Source organism: Capsicum annuum, unplaced genomic scaffold (genome assembly GCF_002878395.1).
Source record: "Capsicum annuum cultivar UCD-10X-F1 unplaced genomic scaffold, UCD10Xv1.1 ctg82325, whole genome shotgun sequence".
Taxonomy (NCBI): Eukaryota; Viridiplantae; Streptophyta; class Magnoliopsida; order Solanales; family Solanaceae; genus Capsicum; species Capsicum annuum.
Genome location: NW_025893110.1, coordinates 470,883 through 486,723, shown reverse-complemented (window position 1 = coordinate 486,723; position 15,841 = coordinate 470,883). Strand labels below are relative to the sequence as shown.

The window sequence follows — 15,841 nt, the reverse complement described above, 5'->3', positions numbered from 1 at the left end:
AATATAAAGGTAATTCGGGATAGGATTAAGACCGCCCATAATTGCCAAAAGTCCTATGCAGATGTGATGAAAAAGACATAGAGTTTGATGTTAGGGATTGGGTATTCTTAAAAGTGTCTCCCATGATGGGAGTAATGCAGTTTTGGAATAATGGGAAACATAGACCTAGGTATGTTGGCCCTTATGTAGTTTTGAGAAAGGTAGGTAATGTTATATATAAATTGGATTTGCCTCCTGGCATAAGTTTTATTCATCCGGTATTCCATGTGTCCATGTTTCAGAAATATGTAGGTGATCCTTCGTTTGTTGTTCCCATGGAGGACATTGTTATTTCAGATCACTTGACCTATAAGGAGGTCTCGGTGAAGATCTTAAATTGGCAAGTTCGTAGGTTGTGAATGAAAGACGTAGCTTCAGTAAAGGTTTTATGGTAGAACATAAAGTCCGAGGAAGCTACTTGGGAGGACGAAGAGGACATAAAGTCCATGTATCCATTCCTATTCTTGATTTTGAACAAGTCTTCTTGAGTTTTATATTGTTCTTGACATCCTTGTTTTTTGTCTTTGTTAAAGGTCCATTGTGAATTCCTTAGTGTTTTGTTTTCTATCATAGTTAAAGGTAAGAGTAGAGATGTTTGAGGTTATTCATTCTTGAAGTGCCTTGTCCCATCATTTAAGGATGAATGATCCTAAGGGTGGAGAATGAAACACATCAAATTTTATCCCTTGCAAAATTTCATTAGTCTTCAATATGCTGTGCATCATACTACCTGAAGCATATCACTCGTATGGTGTGCATACGAGTCTAGGGCCGTAGTCGTATTATGGCCAGTGTCACATTGGCCAAGTTCTGTTATGTGCGAGAGAGGACTCCATATGAGTTTTATGATGTGATATGAGTGGCAAGGTCCAAATAATATGTTGTCCAGTGTCTAGCCTTTGACATTCTATTTAGTGTACTACTTAGAGGACACTAGTCATATGGTTGGGTTCGAGTAAGGTCAATAAGTTGTATGTTTGAAAAAAATGTATGTCCAATATTCTGATCAAGGTACGATTGAAGGGTAGTACTCGTATGATATGTATATGAGAGAAGGGGCAAACCATACCCTCCTACAAGTCTTATAAAACTTTGAAGCTTAGGGCATTTTAGACATTTCCAACCCGAAGACCTTAAGACCCCATGTCTTATAACAATATTTGGTCCCTCATTCTTCACTTTGAAAGATTAAAACACTCCTAAACACTCTCTAGAAACCTCTCTAGGAGATTGGGCTAGGGTTTCCTCAAAGTGCTCATCTATCAGCTTCAGTACCATAATCTCTCTGTGAATCTTTTTAACTTTATCATGTGACTCTTCCTTCATTGTTAGTTCACAAAAATAATGTGTTTTATGCATTGTTACTGATTCATAAATGATGCTTTTCAAAATCCATGGCGTAGGATTTGAATGCATAATTTTTTGTATTGTTCTCTCCTGTTTTAACTTGTGTTTGTGTATGATTTAAAAGTGGATTTTCACATAAGGGTGCTTGGAAATTATGTTTTTTACTAAGGAGTCATGGAAAACCCATACTTGATGGTTTATGGCTTGAATAATGGTTTCACAATGGTATCCCCTCAACTCATTTGTGAAAATATCTATGAGGAGAATCTTCTCACATGATGAATTATGTTTTGAACTAATGCTTGGTAAAAGAACGTCAATGAAGGATGAATGGTTTTGTAAAGGCCCTGATGACTATAAATTGAATTGAATTATGACTTGTGGTTGGTGAATGATTTCATGAAGTTTTTGTTGGCCATATGTTGATATTAATTGTAAGCTTAGTGATTTATATGTCTAAATGGGTTTTAGTCTCAAAATATTAAATTAAATTTATACTCATATATGGAAAAAGGGTTTGAGTCTCAAAGTCGCATAGTAATAGTTATGGCAGTTGTTTTCTTGCAATTAGAGTTGGTATGACGATACTAATGGGATGGACTAACACTGGAAACTGTGCTAGCCAGTGTGGGTATCTATATGACCGGGAGGTTCGAGTCCCTCGAATAGATATATGAATGGGAGGTTTGAGTCTCCCATATTGTGTACATTGGTTCTTAAGTCACCTTGATTTTGTCGTAAGGTTCGAGTCCCCTATGATGCTTTGTACATGTTTGGATAATTCTATGGTTTGTACAGCTACACTCATCAAGGCCCTTCTAGCTAGGGGTGAGTTAGGGCTATATAGGCCATGGGTACCTTTTATTATGACAGTTATGCTATACAGCCCAAGTTAATGTTTTCAAAGTTCATGCTAAGCCTTGTTCCCTTTCCCAACACTATATATCTTGGTAAAAATGTGACTACAAATGATGTTCTATCTTGGATTAAATGATATAACTATTTTATTCCTCTACCCTCAGTTACATGCTAGTGCTCCAACCGTTAACCATCTCTGAATGCTGTATCCCCACATGATATAGGTACCATAGCTTCTTTTTCTTTAATTGCTTAGTAACTAGATGGTTCAAGTGGTTCATAGGTTGACCTTAAAACGGTGAGCTTCCATACTTTAGAAGGCATATATTTCATAGTCATTAAGTTCTATTTTTTAGACTTTATTTTGATTATCATTGGGGGCATGTCCCAACATTTCATTGACTTTGGATATGTTGAGGCTTTATTGATTATTGTGAACTTGAGTGTGTTGGTTTAGAGTATTGTTTGGTGGATTTGCTTAGACATAATATGAGTTACCATTTGTTGCATTTAACCCTGTCTTGTTATATGTTGATAATTCATTTTACATATGTGGTTGCTATGTTTTTTAGGTTAGGTGAAGGGGGTGATCTCCGGTACATGTGGGAGTTGATATACCCATCACGGCTAGGAACTTCTTTGGGATGTGACATCATATCAGGGTGGAGGCTAGCAACAAAGTTGAAGAGATTGTGGAAAATAGTCTGAGAATAAGTAGGGCAAGTCTGATTTCGACTATACAGCTAGTTCTCCTAATCTAAAGTTATCAGCTGATCATCAGTTTCAGAATAGTATGGGTCCAAGGTTACACGCTGCCCAACCTTATTCTAGCAGGTCACGATCAGCTCCATCCAATCCCTTTTGTAGATTTTATGGTTAGGTGCATCATGGTCATATGCACAGGGATTTTCTTTCCAAGGTTTCTTTTAGATAAAATAAGATTCATGTTGCTACATCATTGTCTCCTGCACCAAAGAGTGCTACTTCTTCTTATAGTTCCAGCACTGGATGGAACCATCTGTATGCTCTTTCCACTCGCCAGGATTTTGAGTCATCCCTTAATATTGTTACTTGTGCGCTCAATCTTTTCTCTCGCGATATATATGGTCTTCTTGATCCCAGGTCTACCCTCTCTCATGTGACCTCTTATATGTATATCTATTTTTGTTTTGATGTCGAGTGTATTCCAGATCCCTTCTCTATGTTTACCCTGGTGGGTGACTCCATGGATTGGTTGCACTCATGCTATTCTCCCTTTGATTGTTGGACCTGGAGGGTCAGTTTCCAATTCACTAATGGGCTGATGATTCCATGGGAAGGTAATATCCTAGTGCCTAAGAGATGGCTCATTTTGTATCTTAGAGCTCAAAAATTGGTTTCTAAGGGTGCCTTTATCACTTAGCGCATGTTAAGGATGCTAGATCCGAAGGTCCATCATTGCAGATGGTCATTTTGGTCTGTGAATATTCTGAAGTATTTCCCAATGATCTGGGTTTTCCCCCAATAGGGAAATCAATTTTCGGATTGATCTTCTTTTGGACACTCATCCTATTTCTACCCCTCCTTATAGAATGTCTCCGATTGAGTTGAAAGAGCTCAAAGAGCAGGTAAAAGATTTTCTAGATAAGAGTTTTATCCACCCAAGTGTTTCTCCTTGGGTTGCTCTATTTCTATTTGTGTGTAAAAAAGATGGGTCCCTTCAAATGCGCATAGATTACGACCATTGAATAAGGTGACCGTGAAGAATAAGTATCCCCTTCTACAACTTGATGATCACATTGATCATCTTCAATATGCTAAGTGCTTTTCTAAGATTGATCTTTGATTTAGATAGCATCAGTTGAATATTAGGGAGACAGATATCCTTAAGATTAATTTTCGAACCCGGTATTGTCATTTTGATATTTTGGTGATGTCCTTTGATTTGACTAACGCCTCGACAATATTCATCAATCTTTTGAATCAAGTTTTTTGTCAGTTCTTGGTTTTTTTGTGATTGTGTTTATTGATGTTATTTTGGTGTATTCTAAGAGTGAGGTGAATCATGCCGATCACCTTCGTTTAGTGTTGCAGACATGTAAGGAGCAATAATTATATGCTAAATTCATTAAGTGTGAGTTCTTGTTTAATGCTATGACTTTTTTGGTCATGTTGTTTCTAGTGAAGGGATCATGGTTGATCCATAGAAAGTGGTGGTAGTTATAAATGGTCTAGAACTACATCTCCAATCGATATTCAGAGCTTCTTGGGTTTAGCCAGGTATTATAGAAGGTCTGTGGAAAGTTTCTCTTATATTTCCACCTCATTGACTAGGTTGACTCAGAAAAGCCAAAGTTTTTATAGTCTCATGCTTATGAGGGTAGTTTCAAGAATTGGAAGGATAAGTTGACTTTGGTTCCAGTCATAAATCTACCTGAGGGTATTGATGGTTTTGTTGTCTATTGTGATGCATCTTGAGTGGGACTGGGTTTTGTGTTGATGTAGCATGGTAAGCTAGTTGCATATTCTTCTAGGAAATTGAGGTTCTTGAGAAGATCTATTCGACTAATTATTTTGAATTGTTAGCTATGGTGTTTGCATTGATGATCTGGTGACTTTCTTTGTATAGTGTCCATATTGACAATTGTTTTGATCATAAGATCCTCTAATACGTGTTAATATAAAATGAGTTAAATCTCAAGAAAATAAGGTGGCTTGAGCTTCTAAAGGACTTTGACATGAGTCTCCTCTATAACCTAGGTAAACATAACGTGGTTGTTGATGCTCTTACCTGGATGTACATAGGAAGAAATTCCCATGTTGATGAGGAGAAATGGGATTTAACAAAGAATATTCACTATTTGGCTAATATTGGAGTTCGTCTCTTGGAATCCAAGGATGGTGGTGTGATTATCCATGAGGTGGCGAAGTCATATCTTGGTGCTGATGTAAAGGAGGAGAAGATAATGGATCCTACCTTTATTCCACTCAAAAAAAATGTAGGAAAGTAGAAGGTAATGGTATTTGAGATTTATGGTGATGCTATCTTGAGGTACCAAGGTAGATTATGTGTTCCTGATGTTGATGGGTTGCGACAAATAATTTTGGTAAAAGCTCATGAGTCTTGTGATTCATGCTGGTTTGAAGAAGATGTATCATGATCTTAAGGAAAGTTTTTGGTTGAATAATATGAAGCGAGATGTCACCAATTTTGTAGCTAAGCGCATGGTATGTCAACAAGTACAGGTGTAGCACTTGAGGCCTAGTGGGTTGTTTTAAGAAATTTGGTTGCTAGTGTAGAAATGAGAAGTAGTAGTATGTATTTCATTACTGGTCTTCCACAGTCACTTCATTAGTTTGATTCTATTTGGGTCATCGTGGATAGCATGACTAAGTCTGCTCAATTCTTACCAGTGAAGAAAAGTTTCTCTTCTGAAGATTATGTCAAGTTGTTCATATAGGAGATCATGAAGTTTCATAGTGCTCCAGTTAGCATCATATTTGATCAAGGTACTCAGTTCTCTTCTCATAGTTTGCATTCCTTTCTGAGAGGTTTGGGGACTTAGGCGAGCCTTAGTATCGCTTTCCACCTATAAGTGGATGGGTAACCGGATAAAACCATTGACACATTGCAGGATATGCTCAGATATTATGTGATAAACTATGGTGGTAGTTGGATTGACTATTTGTATCTCATAGAATTTTCCTAAAAAAATAGTTATCACTCTAAAATTGGTATAGCTCCTTTTGAGGCTTTATGTGGTTGGAGGTGTAGGTCTCCTATTGGGAGGTTTAAGGTTTGTGAAAGTAGGTTATTTGGCCGTAATTTGGTTCACCAAGCCATAGAGAAGGTGAAGGCGATTTGAGACAGTCTTAAGACCACCCAAAGTCTCCAAATGTCCTACATAGATGTAAGGTAAAATTAGTTAGAGGTTAATGTTGGTGACTGGGTATTCATAAAGTTGCCTCCCATGAAGGGCGTGATGCGATTCAGGAAGGAAAAGAAGCTTAGTTTCTATTATGTTGGTCCATATTTTGTATTAAAGAGGGTTGATAATGTTGCATATGAATTGGAGTTTCCTTCTAGCTGAAGCTCTATTCACCTTGTCTTCCATGTCTCAATGTTAAGGAAGTGCATGGGTGATCCTTCATTGGTTGTTCCTTTGAAAGGTGTAGGAATTTCCAATTACATGTCTTATGAAAAAGTTCTGGTGGAGATCTTGGATCGGCAAGTCCTTCAGTTGCGAATAAAGAACGTGGCTTCGATAAAGGTTCTTTGAAGGAACCAAAAGTTTTAAGAAGCTACTTGGGAAGCCAAAGAGGACGTGAAGTCAAAGTATCCATCCCTATTTCCTATTATGGAAAATTGTTCAGGCTATGTATAGTCTTAACATTATTGTTTTCTGTCATTGGTAAGCGTAAACGTGGGTGCAATTCTTTCCTAAATCTTGCTAAGAAATGCCTTGACCCATCATTAGAGGACAAGTGATCCTAAAGGCTTCAAAGAAGTAGGTTATCTAAGGGATCAAGGGTCGTAACTCTTTACGTGAAACATGGTATTTAAGGAATGTTACTCTTCCCTAATTTCTAATTTATTAAAAACATATGCTTTAAAGTGTTGTTCATAAGGTATTGATAATGGTTTTGAAACATGGGTTGTGGGATTTGAATGTTTGTTTTCAAACATTTATTTCCCATGGTTTACATATCATCACTCATTCTTTAATTATGGTCTTGAACTGGAGGGGTGCATGGGTATGGTGAATAAACTAGGGGATTATGATTTCCCCTAACATGTAACTTTTGAATTGGTAATAACCTCAATCCCATATTGTGAAATTGGTTTTGAGTGCAAACAATATGTATATTGAACAACTCTTGAAATATTGCATAGTGTGAAAAGTCAAAGAAGCATAGTGAATTTGATTGAATCTTTTGAGGTTGTGTAATTCCCCAAGCGAATGCATAATTTAACCAAGAGGGCTATGAATTTCTCTAAATTACCTTGCAAGTGTAGTTGGTATGACGATACAAATAATATATTCCAAAATGTGTATCATGTTTCAATGAATGGGAATATGTGATAAATGATTTAATTAGGATTTAATGAGGGTTGCGTAGCTAAGTCGTGAAAGTAGAGGTCCTGAGGGACCAATAATGGAAACCCCGGTTACCGATGCATGGATCTACATGACCGAGTGGTTTGAGTCCCCCTTATTATTATCATATGATAGTGAGGTTCGAGTCTTCCACATTATATTACATGATTGGGTGCTTTGTGTCACCTTGATATACCAGGAGGTTCGAGTGACCCATGGTGAATATACATTACCTCTATTTCGTGCGGACACACGCACTGGGGCCCTTCTAGATGGGGTAGAACTGGCCTATATAGACCATGGGTGCCTTCTTATGTTATGACAGTTGAGCTACACAATCTAGTCTATAGTTTTAAAGGCCATGCTAAGCCTTGTTCCCTATCCCGATATGTGATATATATATATATATGTATATAAATATATATATGCATTTAGTTATATGCATTGGATTCTAAATGATTTTAAAATATTGATAATGGCTTTATTTTGCACCCTTACCCGTGAGTTACATGAGTGTGCTCAGCCCACTAACCATCTCTGAACGTTGTATCCCCATGCAATGCTGGCATCAGAGATACCTTTAATTTTTCTTCGCAGAGTTAGGTGGATCAACTTGGTTCGTCAGTTCATTTTGGTGAAGTGGCGAGCTTCTATTCTCTGAAACACTTAGACAATTCATCAGTTCTTATCGTAGATTAGAATTGGGAGTTTTCATTATCCTTAACATTATCATTGTTCGTATTAGAGCCGGGGACATATCAAGACTAAGACGGGTTTTTGGTTCTTTATCATAGAGGCTTTGTTAGATTACTGTGGATGATAACGCTCACCTGTACGATTTAATGAGGTAGAGGACGGTAATTGTCAATATCCCAACTCGCATTAAGGTCGAATGCATAAGAAGTTAAAGATATAGTTCTAATCTTTTGTGTTATTAAGTCCTAATAAGATAATACCTGAAGTGTTAGTAAAGTAAATGACATAATTAAAAATAGAGGGGTTTCGATTAAGGAAGGATGCATGTCACTAGTAACTTGATCGCACAAACAAAGCAACAAATTTTAATTTAACTTCAATATTTGTGAAATCTTGGGATAATGTATACCTAAGGGAAACTTAAGTGTGGGTATGTTAGATTTGGTGCACAACTATTAAGTTACTAATGTGGTTGGTTGGGTCTAGGACCCTTGAGGCTAGTTTCTCAATAAAACCTCACAGATTTTACTTGGTGAACCTTTCGGGTACCTAACATATGTGGCAATCATATTCACCCACTACCTCAATATTTGGTATCCCTATTTCTAGGATGATACCCAAGGTAAAGTCAACCACAAAATCACCCTTATGTCTAAGATAGCTAAGATGAGTAAACTAAACATAATGATATTATATACTATTGCCTTGGTTCCCACATCCCTTTATCAAGGATGATGAGGGTTGCTAAAGTTCATCCAAACCCCTCCTTAAAGGATAATTTGGGCTCTCACGAGCATAGGGTTTTCACCCACAAACCTATGTGGGTATTTGGGGATTTAACCCACGAATCCCAACCGATTTAATCAAGAAATAGTTGAACCCATTCTTATCTAACTAGCATATACACAAATACATCACAAACCACTGCTAATTTATAACTTAATTCAACATTATCCCAAAACTAAAAGATTTAGCTACTCCTTAAGAAAAGAAAGAAACATATACCAAATAAGTTGTTCAAGGCATCCATTCTTCCCGAATACCAAAATCCAAATGTCCAAATCAAATTTACGATTCTTGCCCAATTTAGGGTTTTAATTACAAATTCAAAGTATTGCTAGTCTCTAGAATTCCCAAAATGGGAAAGGGTTTTAAGTTTTTAAAGGATTTGGGGTCGGCTGTAGAAAATTACAAAATTGCCCCTAAGCTAAATCTTGTGAGACCGGGATCACACCAGATTCACTGCTACCGTGTGTAGATTAATGCAATTGCGGTAAATGAAGCCTATTTTTTCTCTAGATCTTCTAGCTGCACTTCCTTTCTCTTCCTTTGATCCTTTTTTCTCAAGTCTACATTTCATGTCATAATCCTATATTCTTGTAAAATGTGGCTATTAGTGCATTTAATCTTACATATGTCTTATTCATTCAAAACTTGGTAATGTGCATGAATGTCGAGTGCAAATGAGTGTTAAATTCACCGCTCATCAGCACCCCCAACTTAAAGATTTGCTTTTCCTCAAGCAACACTACCTCTAACTATGAAACTAATCACATTTATGCCCACATTGAATGAACCAAGTGATCATAATAACTTCAAGGTCAATTAATCCCTCAATTTATCTCATCTAACATGGGCAAAACTATTTTTACTATAACCCTTAACATAAAATGTGATTTTTTAATGATGCAAAAGACTTTAGAGAGAAACTATGCAACAATAAATAATACTATAAAGTTGACACCTTTTTGACCCCAAGTACATTATACCCCTTTTTGCCCTATTTTTTCGGAGATGACAAAATTATCAACCTTAAATTATTTACATGCCTCCTCCAAAGAAAAAAAATTTCACTCATCAAGTCATCAATTATGTAACAATGAATTTAAGTTTAGAATACTCTCTCTCCCCAAGAACTCTCGATTCTCACAATTAACATGGCATAGGCTAGGCCCTATTTTCAAATGCCACTATAGTGAAAATACTAGGTTGGGAATCACGAAGGGCCTTTAGAGCATGTAAAGTAGGTTTGGGGTTTGGTTGGAATTCTTTTAGGAACAACATAGCTAAACCCTTCTTTAACATCTATATCACACTATTCCATCCAATTTATGATCATGGGCCACTTCTTTTGTTTTCAGTCTTTACACATGTGCCTACGTTTTATTTTCTTAGTTCACCCATTTTTCTTTTCATTTTGTTTTCTTGAACCCTTTGTGTTTCTCTTACCTTTGTTGGATCCTTTCCTTTTCTTATTTATTTGTTCTCAATTCTTGAGCTCATAGGCACTCACTTTAAAACTTTTTGTCTCAAAGGTACCTCTTTCAATCATCACCATCCCCAATTTAGGCTTTTAGCCTCAAGTTATAATTTTAAGTTCATGGAGGGTAGGGTTCAAAACAAGGATAAAGATTTAAAGGCTCCCAATTTTTAATGTGTTTTCCAACAAAAGGTCTAAAGGACCTACCAGGGATAAAATCTATGAAAGGGTAGGTTTTTAGGCTAAAGTGGAGTTCCAATATTGCAACGATGGCCGAAGATCATCTCCTCAACCATGTAAAATCAAAATTATCCTTGACAGACAAAAGGGTCAAGTTCAATATGGTACAAGTACACATGAGATTTAAACAAATAAGCTTACTACATACCGCATGTAAAATTCTCCAAGGAGGTTCAATTGCTCCTTCTGCTAGAGAAAAAAATGTAGTATCTCCCAATTTTCAGAAGTCAAAATTTATGAGTCACAAAAAGAGAAAAAGATTTGTTACAAGGTTTCTCATGTCCATGCTCTAGATTTTTGAAAATTTTTGGACAGAGAAGGGGTGTTCACTTTGTATGGGCACCATACATGATTTGCTAATTATGGCACCAACCCAAGCCTTGATCTTATATTGTGGTTTTCATTTGGCTACTCAATATTTGCCATAGGTACAAATGCGATCCCAAAATTTGAAATGCTATAGGTACTAAGACTTTGCTTGCATTTGTGACTTTGATGTCGGGTTCACAGACTTCCTCTGCATCCATGGCTCTAGACTCCAAACCCAAACACGATGCTTTTCTCATAAGAATGTTATCACTCAATATATCAGAGGGAAAATTTCATCTGATATTTCCATAAGTAAACTAAATAAAAGAAATCAATTGAAATCTAAGGAAAAATAACTAATCAATGAAAATATGGGCACCATCAAAGTGCCCGAATAATATAACCCAAATAAAAATAAAAGTCTTCAAGAAAAATAGGGAAATATCAAAAATATTAATAGTATAGGACTAGATAAAATGAAAATGAGTACTGAGACAGGAACCCCCAACTAAAAAAGGTGGCAGTGTCCTCTCTGCATAAAGAGATGTAAGGGTGCTCCCTAAAACAACATCAAGAGTTTCTCTCCCTTTTAAATTCTACATCATCATCAGCCTCCTAAGGACTTGAAAACTTAGTTGGGACCTCATCATCATTCTCCACTCGTGATGAAGATATTCGATCATGGGGTTTCCGGACCTTTCAAAGTCCATTCGCCCCCTTCCACATTTTGTTGAAAAACCTCTCTCTTCTTCTCCCTTATGACCATCTTTTCATTTGCAACCAGGAGATTACAAAGTGACACTGCTAAGGATAAATTAGTATCATCAAAACTAGTAGTGGTAGCTACCTATTTATTCTAGCCTTCTTGATACTTTGAATATGTCATATATGAATGTCGAGTGGCGGAGGGCTCTCCCGGTGCCTGCGGTAAACTATACATTATCTTCTTGATTGCCGTAATATCAAATTCAATATCCTCAAGAGGCCTGATGGTTGATAGACTATAAGACTCAGGATCCTCACATATTGACTTCCCAAGGAGATCTTTCTCTTTTTGAGTTTACTTGGTCTTTCCTCCCATCAAATTCTCAAAGAATAGTTAGGGGTACCAGGGCGCACCCAAGTATCTCCAGAGTATTCTTAAACCCCAACTCTCCGACAAACCTCAATAATAAAAGAGGGGAAGAAGAGATACATACTACCTTGGTTCTTGTAGAATTTTATATTAGAAACCACAATCTAACCAACATTTAAAGAAATGTCATCTATATTGCAAACGACCACTCAAGCCCATAAGTCAGGGACTGATTTCATGTGGGTGCAAGGGGATACTGGGATACTTATTATGTTAAACCAAATTTGTGCCTCAGAAGTAAAGACATTAATGTGGACATTACTCTTGGTTTCTAACCATAAGACTTTCTTTCTGGGACACAATCTGTCCACCAACCAGCTTTCTGGCTCATACCCCTTTTCTTCGAACTCACCAATGTTTTCATTTGGGAGCCGATAGATATCATTAATTTTTTCTTCCCCAAAGTTCACTATTTTCCTATGGATCTTAAGAGTCATGTTTGATGGGTTCGAGAAAGACTCTACACTAAGGTTGGCATAAAATTCACGGACCCATTACTCATTTGACTTGGACATATCCATGGCAAAACACCACCACCCTGTAGCCTTAAGCTTGTCAGAAAATGCTCAAAGCTTTTCCAACATATTATCCAAACATATACCTCTCTCTTGGAGCAGCTTTGTCCCCGAAAGATCACCACAGTCATGAGTATGGCACTCAAATGCCATGACTCTGATGTGGTCATATTTGTCCATAAGATTATCTTAATAAATAACATACAACACAACACAACAATCATTGATTTTTTATTTAAAAACAATGCTATATTGTCCACTAAAGCTCATTAGAAAGTTATTTGGTGGTATTTGGACAAAAATTTTAAGTGCAGGATTTTTGGTACAGGCAACAAATCAGCCTCAGTAATCGTAAATGTGGGATATTGAGCCGTGATCGCTATCCCAATGGCGTGATTGCAGGATCTGAGAAAATTTTTGACCCAAAGTTTTCAATGTCCAAGAATTTAAGTTTGAAGTTTAAAACATGTTCTACAACAAGGACTTGCAGTATTCTCATTGAACAAAACTTCTACATATCCAATTATGCCCCTAAATTACACTCTTCATCTGACTCACTTTCACACATCATTAGGGTACTCAAGACTTCCCCACGCATGTGCACACTGTATTCTAGCAATTAAGTACAACACAAGTCCAATGTATGAAGCATTAAAACATGATAAACATAAGTTTAGGCCTTTCCTGTAACATGCATTCTAAGGCCTTTTTCCCTTAATTAAGGTGAAAGTTCAAGGAACCTAATGGATAAATAATGAAAGTGGAATGCAAAGATGTTGTTAGAGTGCTAACAATTTTTCTAGAGTTGGGTCAAATTACTGAGAAGAGTTAGAAGGGAGGGTTAATATGAAGTGGTGTTTGGGTGTTTATAAAGTTAATGTAACTGTAATCGCAATCAAGGTTCTGCAATTGTAGACACGAGAGGATCCACGATCGTAGCTAATGTCCCGTGATCATGGTAACTGATGGTATTTCTGCTCCCCTATTTTCCCCTATTCAGCTTATTTCACAATTTCATAGATTTTTCCCTGTTCAGTTCATCATGCAAAATTTTCACACTTTCCCCATCAACTCATAGAACTAATCTATAAAACCATAAATGCATGGGTTATTTATTTGAAAAAACTAAAATCTACTATACAAAAGCAAAAGTAAAGAATATGAGCAACTCTTATGGAATTTGTGGGTTGCCTCCAACATAGTGCCTTAGTTTAAGTGATGGCACGACGTCTTCCTCTATTCTCAAGTTGGGTCCACAAGGGCCCCCTTTTCACTTCTTCGATTTCAATGTCAATCACTGATATCACTTGAATTTCCATAGGTTGCTTCTTTTGTTTGCATACTCAAATAGAAACCTTGTTATCATGAACTCTAAACCTTATTTCACCCAATTATAAGTAAACAATATTTCTTCTGGTTGCCATGAAAGGTCGACCAAGAATGATGTGAACTTCGTGGTCCATTTTGCAATGCAAAAAGTCTGCCAGAAGTATAAATTTGTCAACTTTGACTAGAACATCAAACATAATCCTAATCGATCACTTGATAGACCCATCCTCCATTAATAATCTCATAGATGGTGGAGTTGGAGAATCCAATCCAAGATTTTTGTAGATAGAAAAAGGCATGAGGTTTATACTTGCATTGAGATCACATAGAGCATTCGCAAACAAATGCATTTTGTTGGTGTAAGAGATGGTAAAAGCTCTAGGTCTTCTTTATTTTCTGCAATTTGTCTACTAAAGATAGCACTAGAACCATAAGTGACTTCAATTATGTCACCTTCGATGATCTTTTTCCTTAACATTAACTTCTTCATGAGCTTAGCATATCCCAAGATTTTTGGGATTGCATCAAGCAATGGGATATTGATAGAGAGGTTGCTAATCTTGGCCATGAATTTCTTGAGTTTATCACCTTTTTCTTTTCATTGAAGCTTTTCAAGAAATGGGGGAGGGACTTGTATTATAGGAATCACATAACTTTATGGTTTCTCATTTTCCACCACCTTTTCGCTAACTTTCACCAGTTTCTTTTCATCATCTTTCTTTTGAGATTTTGGCGGTGCTTCTTTTGAATTATCCTTGGGCATCTTGCGACACAACTCTTCCTTGAAGTGATCACCATGGGTTTTACAACTCCTAGTGACTATTGGAAAAACTTGAGCTTCATTCTTAAGGTTCACAATAGTGTCACTAGAAAGACTACCCTTCGGCCTAACATTAAATTGGGTGGAAATTTTCTCTATTTGAGTTTAGAATTGCTTAATGGAGGCAGAGTGGGACACCATGGTTAAACTAAGTTGGAAAAAATCACTTTTAATTTCAGGAAACGTTTTATCTTATCCTTTCACTCTTATCAAGATCTTTGCTAAAACACCTTTGGACTTGTACTGGTCGAAGTCAATGGAACTCAGATCTTTGTTCTTTTACCGATCATCAGAATGCACATAGCACTCATAGTAATAATCTATATCCCTCCAATCATGATCATGTTCATGGTCTATCCAACCTTGGTTCCCACCTTTCCTTTGATAGGTGGGGCCTCCCAAATAGTTTTCCAAGTACCGAATCACCTCATCCGAATTTTTATCCTCTACACTATCTTCATAGGTTATTGATACCCCGATATTCTCCGCTTTTGCGGGTGCACCAATCACATGTTTTGTCAAAATCTTTAGTTGTTTCATCGTCTTAGCCACATTCTCCTCTCTTTCTTTATCTCATTTCCTTTGTTCCTTATAAATCAAGGATGTAGTGGGAGAACTCTTAGGAACCTCAACATCTCGGGTATGCCATCCCCAATTTTTCTTTGTAACCTCCTCAAGAAAATTCATTTCAGCATGATAATGTAACTTTACAAGAGAGATCCCTATCGCATTGTCCACAATATTTTTTATTGAGTGGATCAAAAGCACAGTAGAAGATTTGGAGATGTATCTTCTACAGGTGTTCATAGTTTGGACATTGCATTAGATTTCCATTAAATCTTTCCCATATTTCATACAAAGTCTCTCCATTCAATTGCCTAAATTTTATGATCTCATCCCTCAATTGAAACATTTTAGATGGTAAGAATCACTATTCAATAAAGGTCATGGTGAGTTCATCCTATAAACAGATAGATACGATTGGAAGAGGTCAAAGCCATAATACCGCCTCTTCTGTTAGATAAAATGGGAAGAGGCAAAGACGAATGGACTCTTGGGTTATTTGTGCAATATCAAAGGGTGCACAAACCTGTACAAAAATTTTCAAATAAATGTTAGGGTTCTCATAATCTTGCTCACCAAAAAGTACCTTCATTTGCAACATGTGCAACATGATTCTTGTGACATGAAAGATACTATTCCTAGGAGTAGGTG

General features: G+C 36.8%; 1 non-coding gene across 1 annotated transcript; it reads left to right on the top strand.

Annotated features, from left to right (window-relative positions):
* The first annotated feature begins 15,426 nt into the window (after positions 1 to 15,426).
* LOC124895456 lies at positions 15,427 to 15,533 on the top strand. The gene has a single exon (XR_007051725.1). It is a non-coding gene; the product is annotated as a small nucleolar RNA R71 (small nucleolar RNA).
* The last annotated feature ends 308 nt before the right edge of the window (positions 15,534 to 15,841 follow it).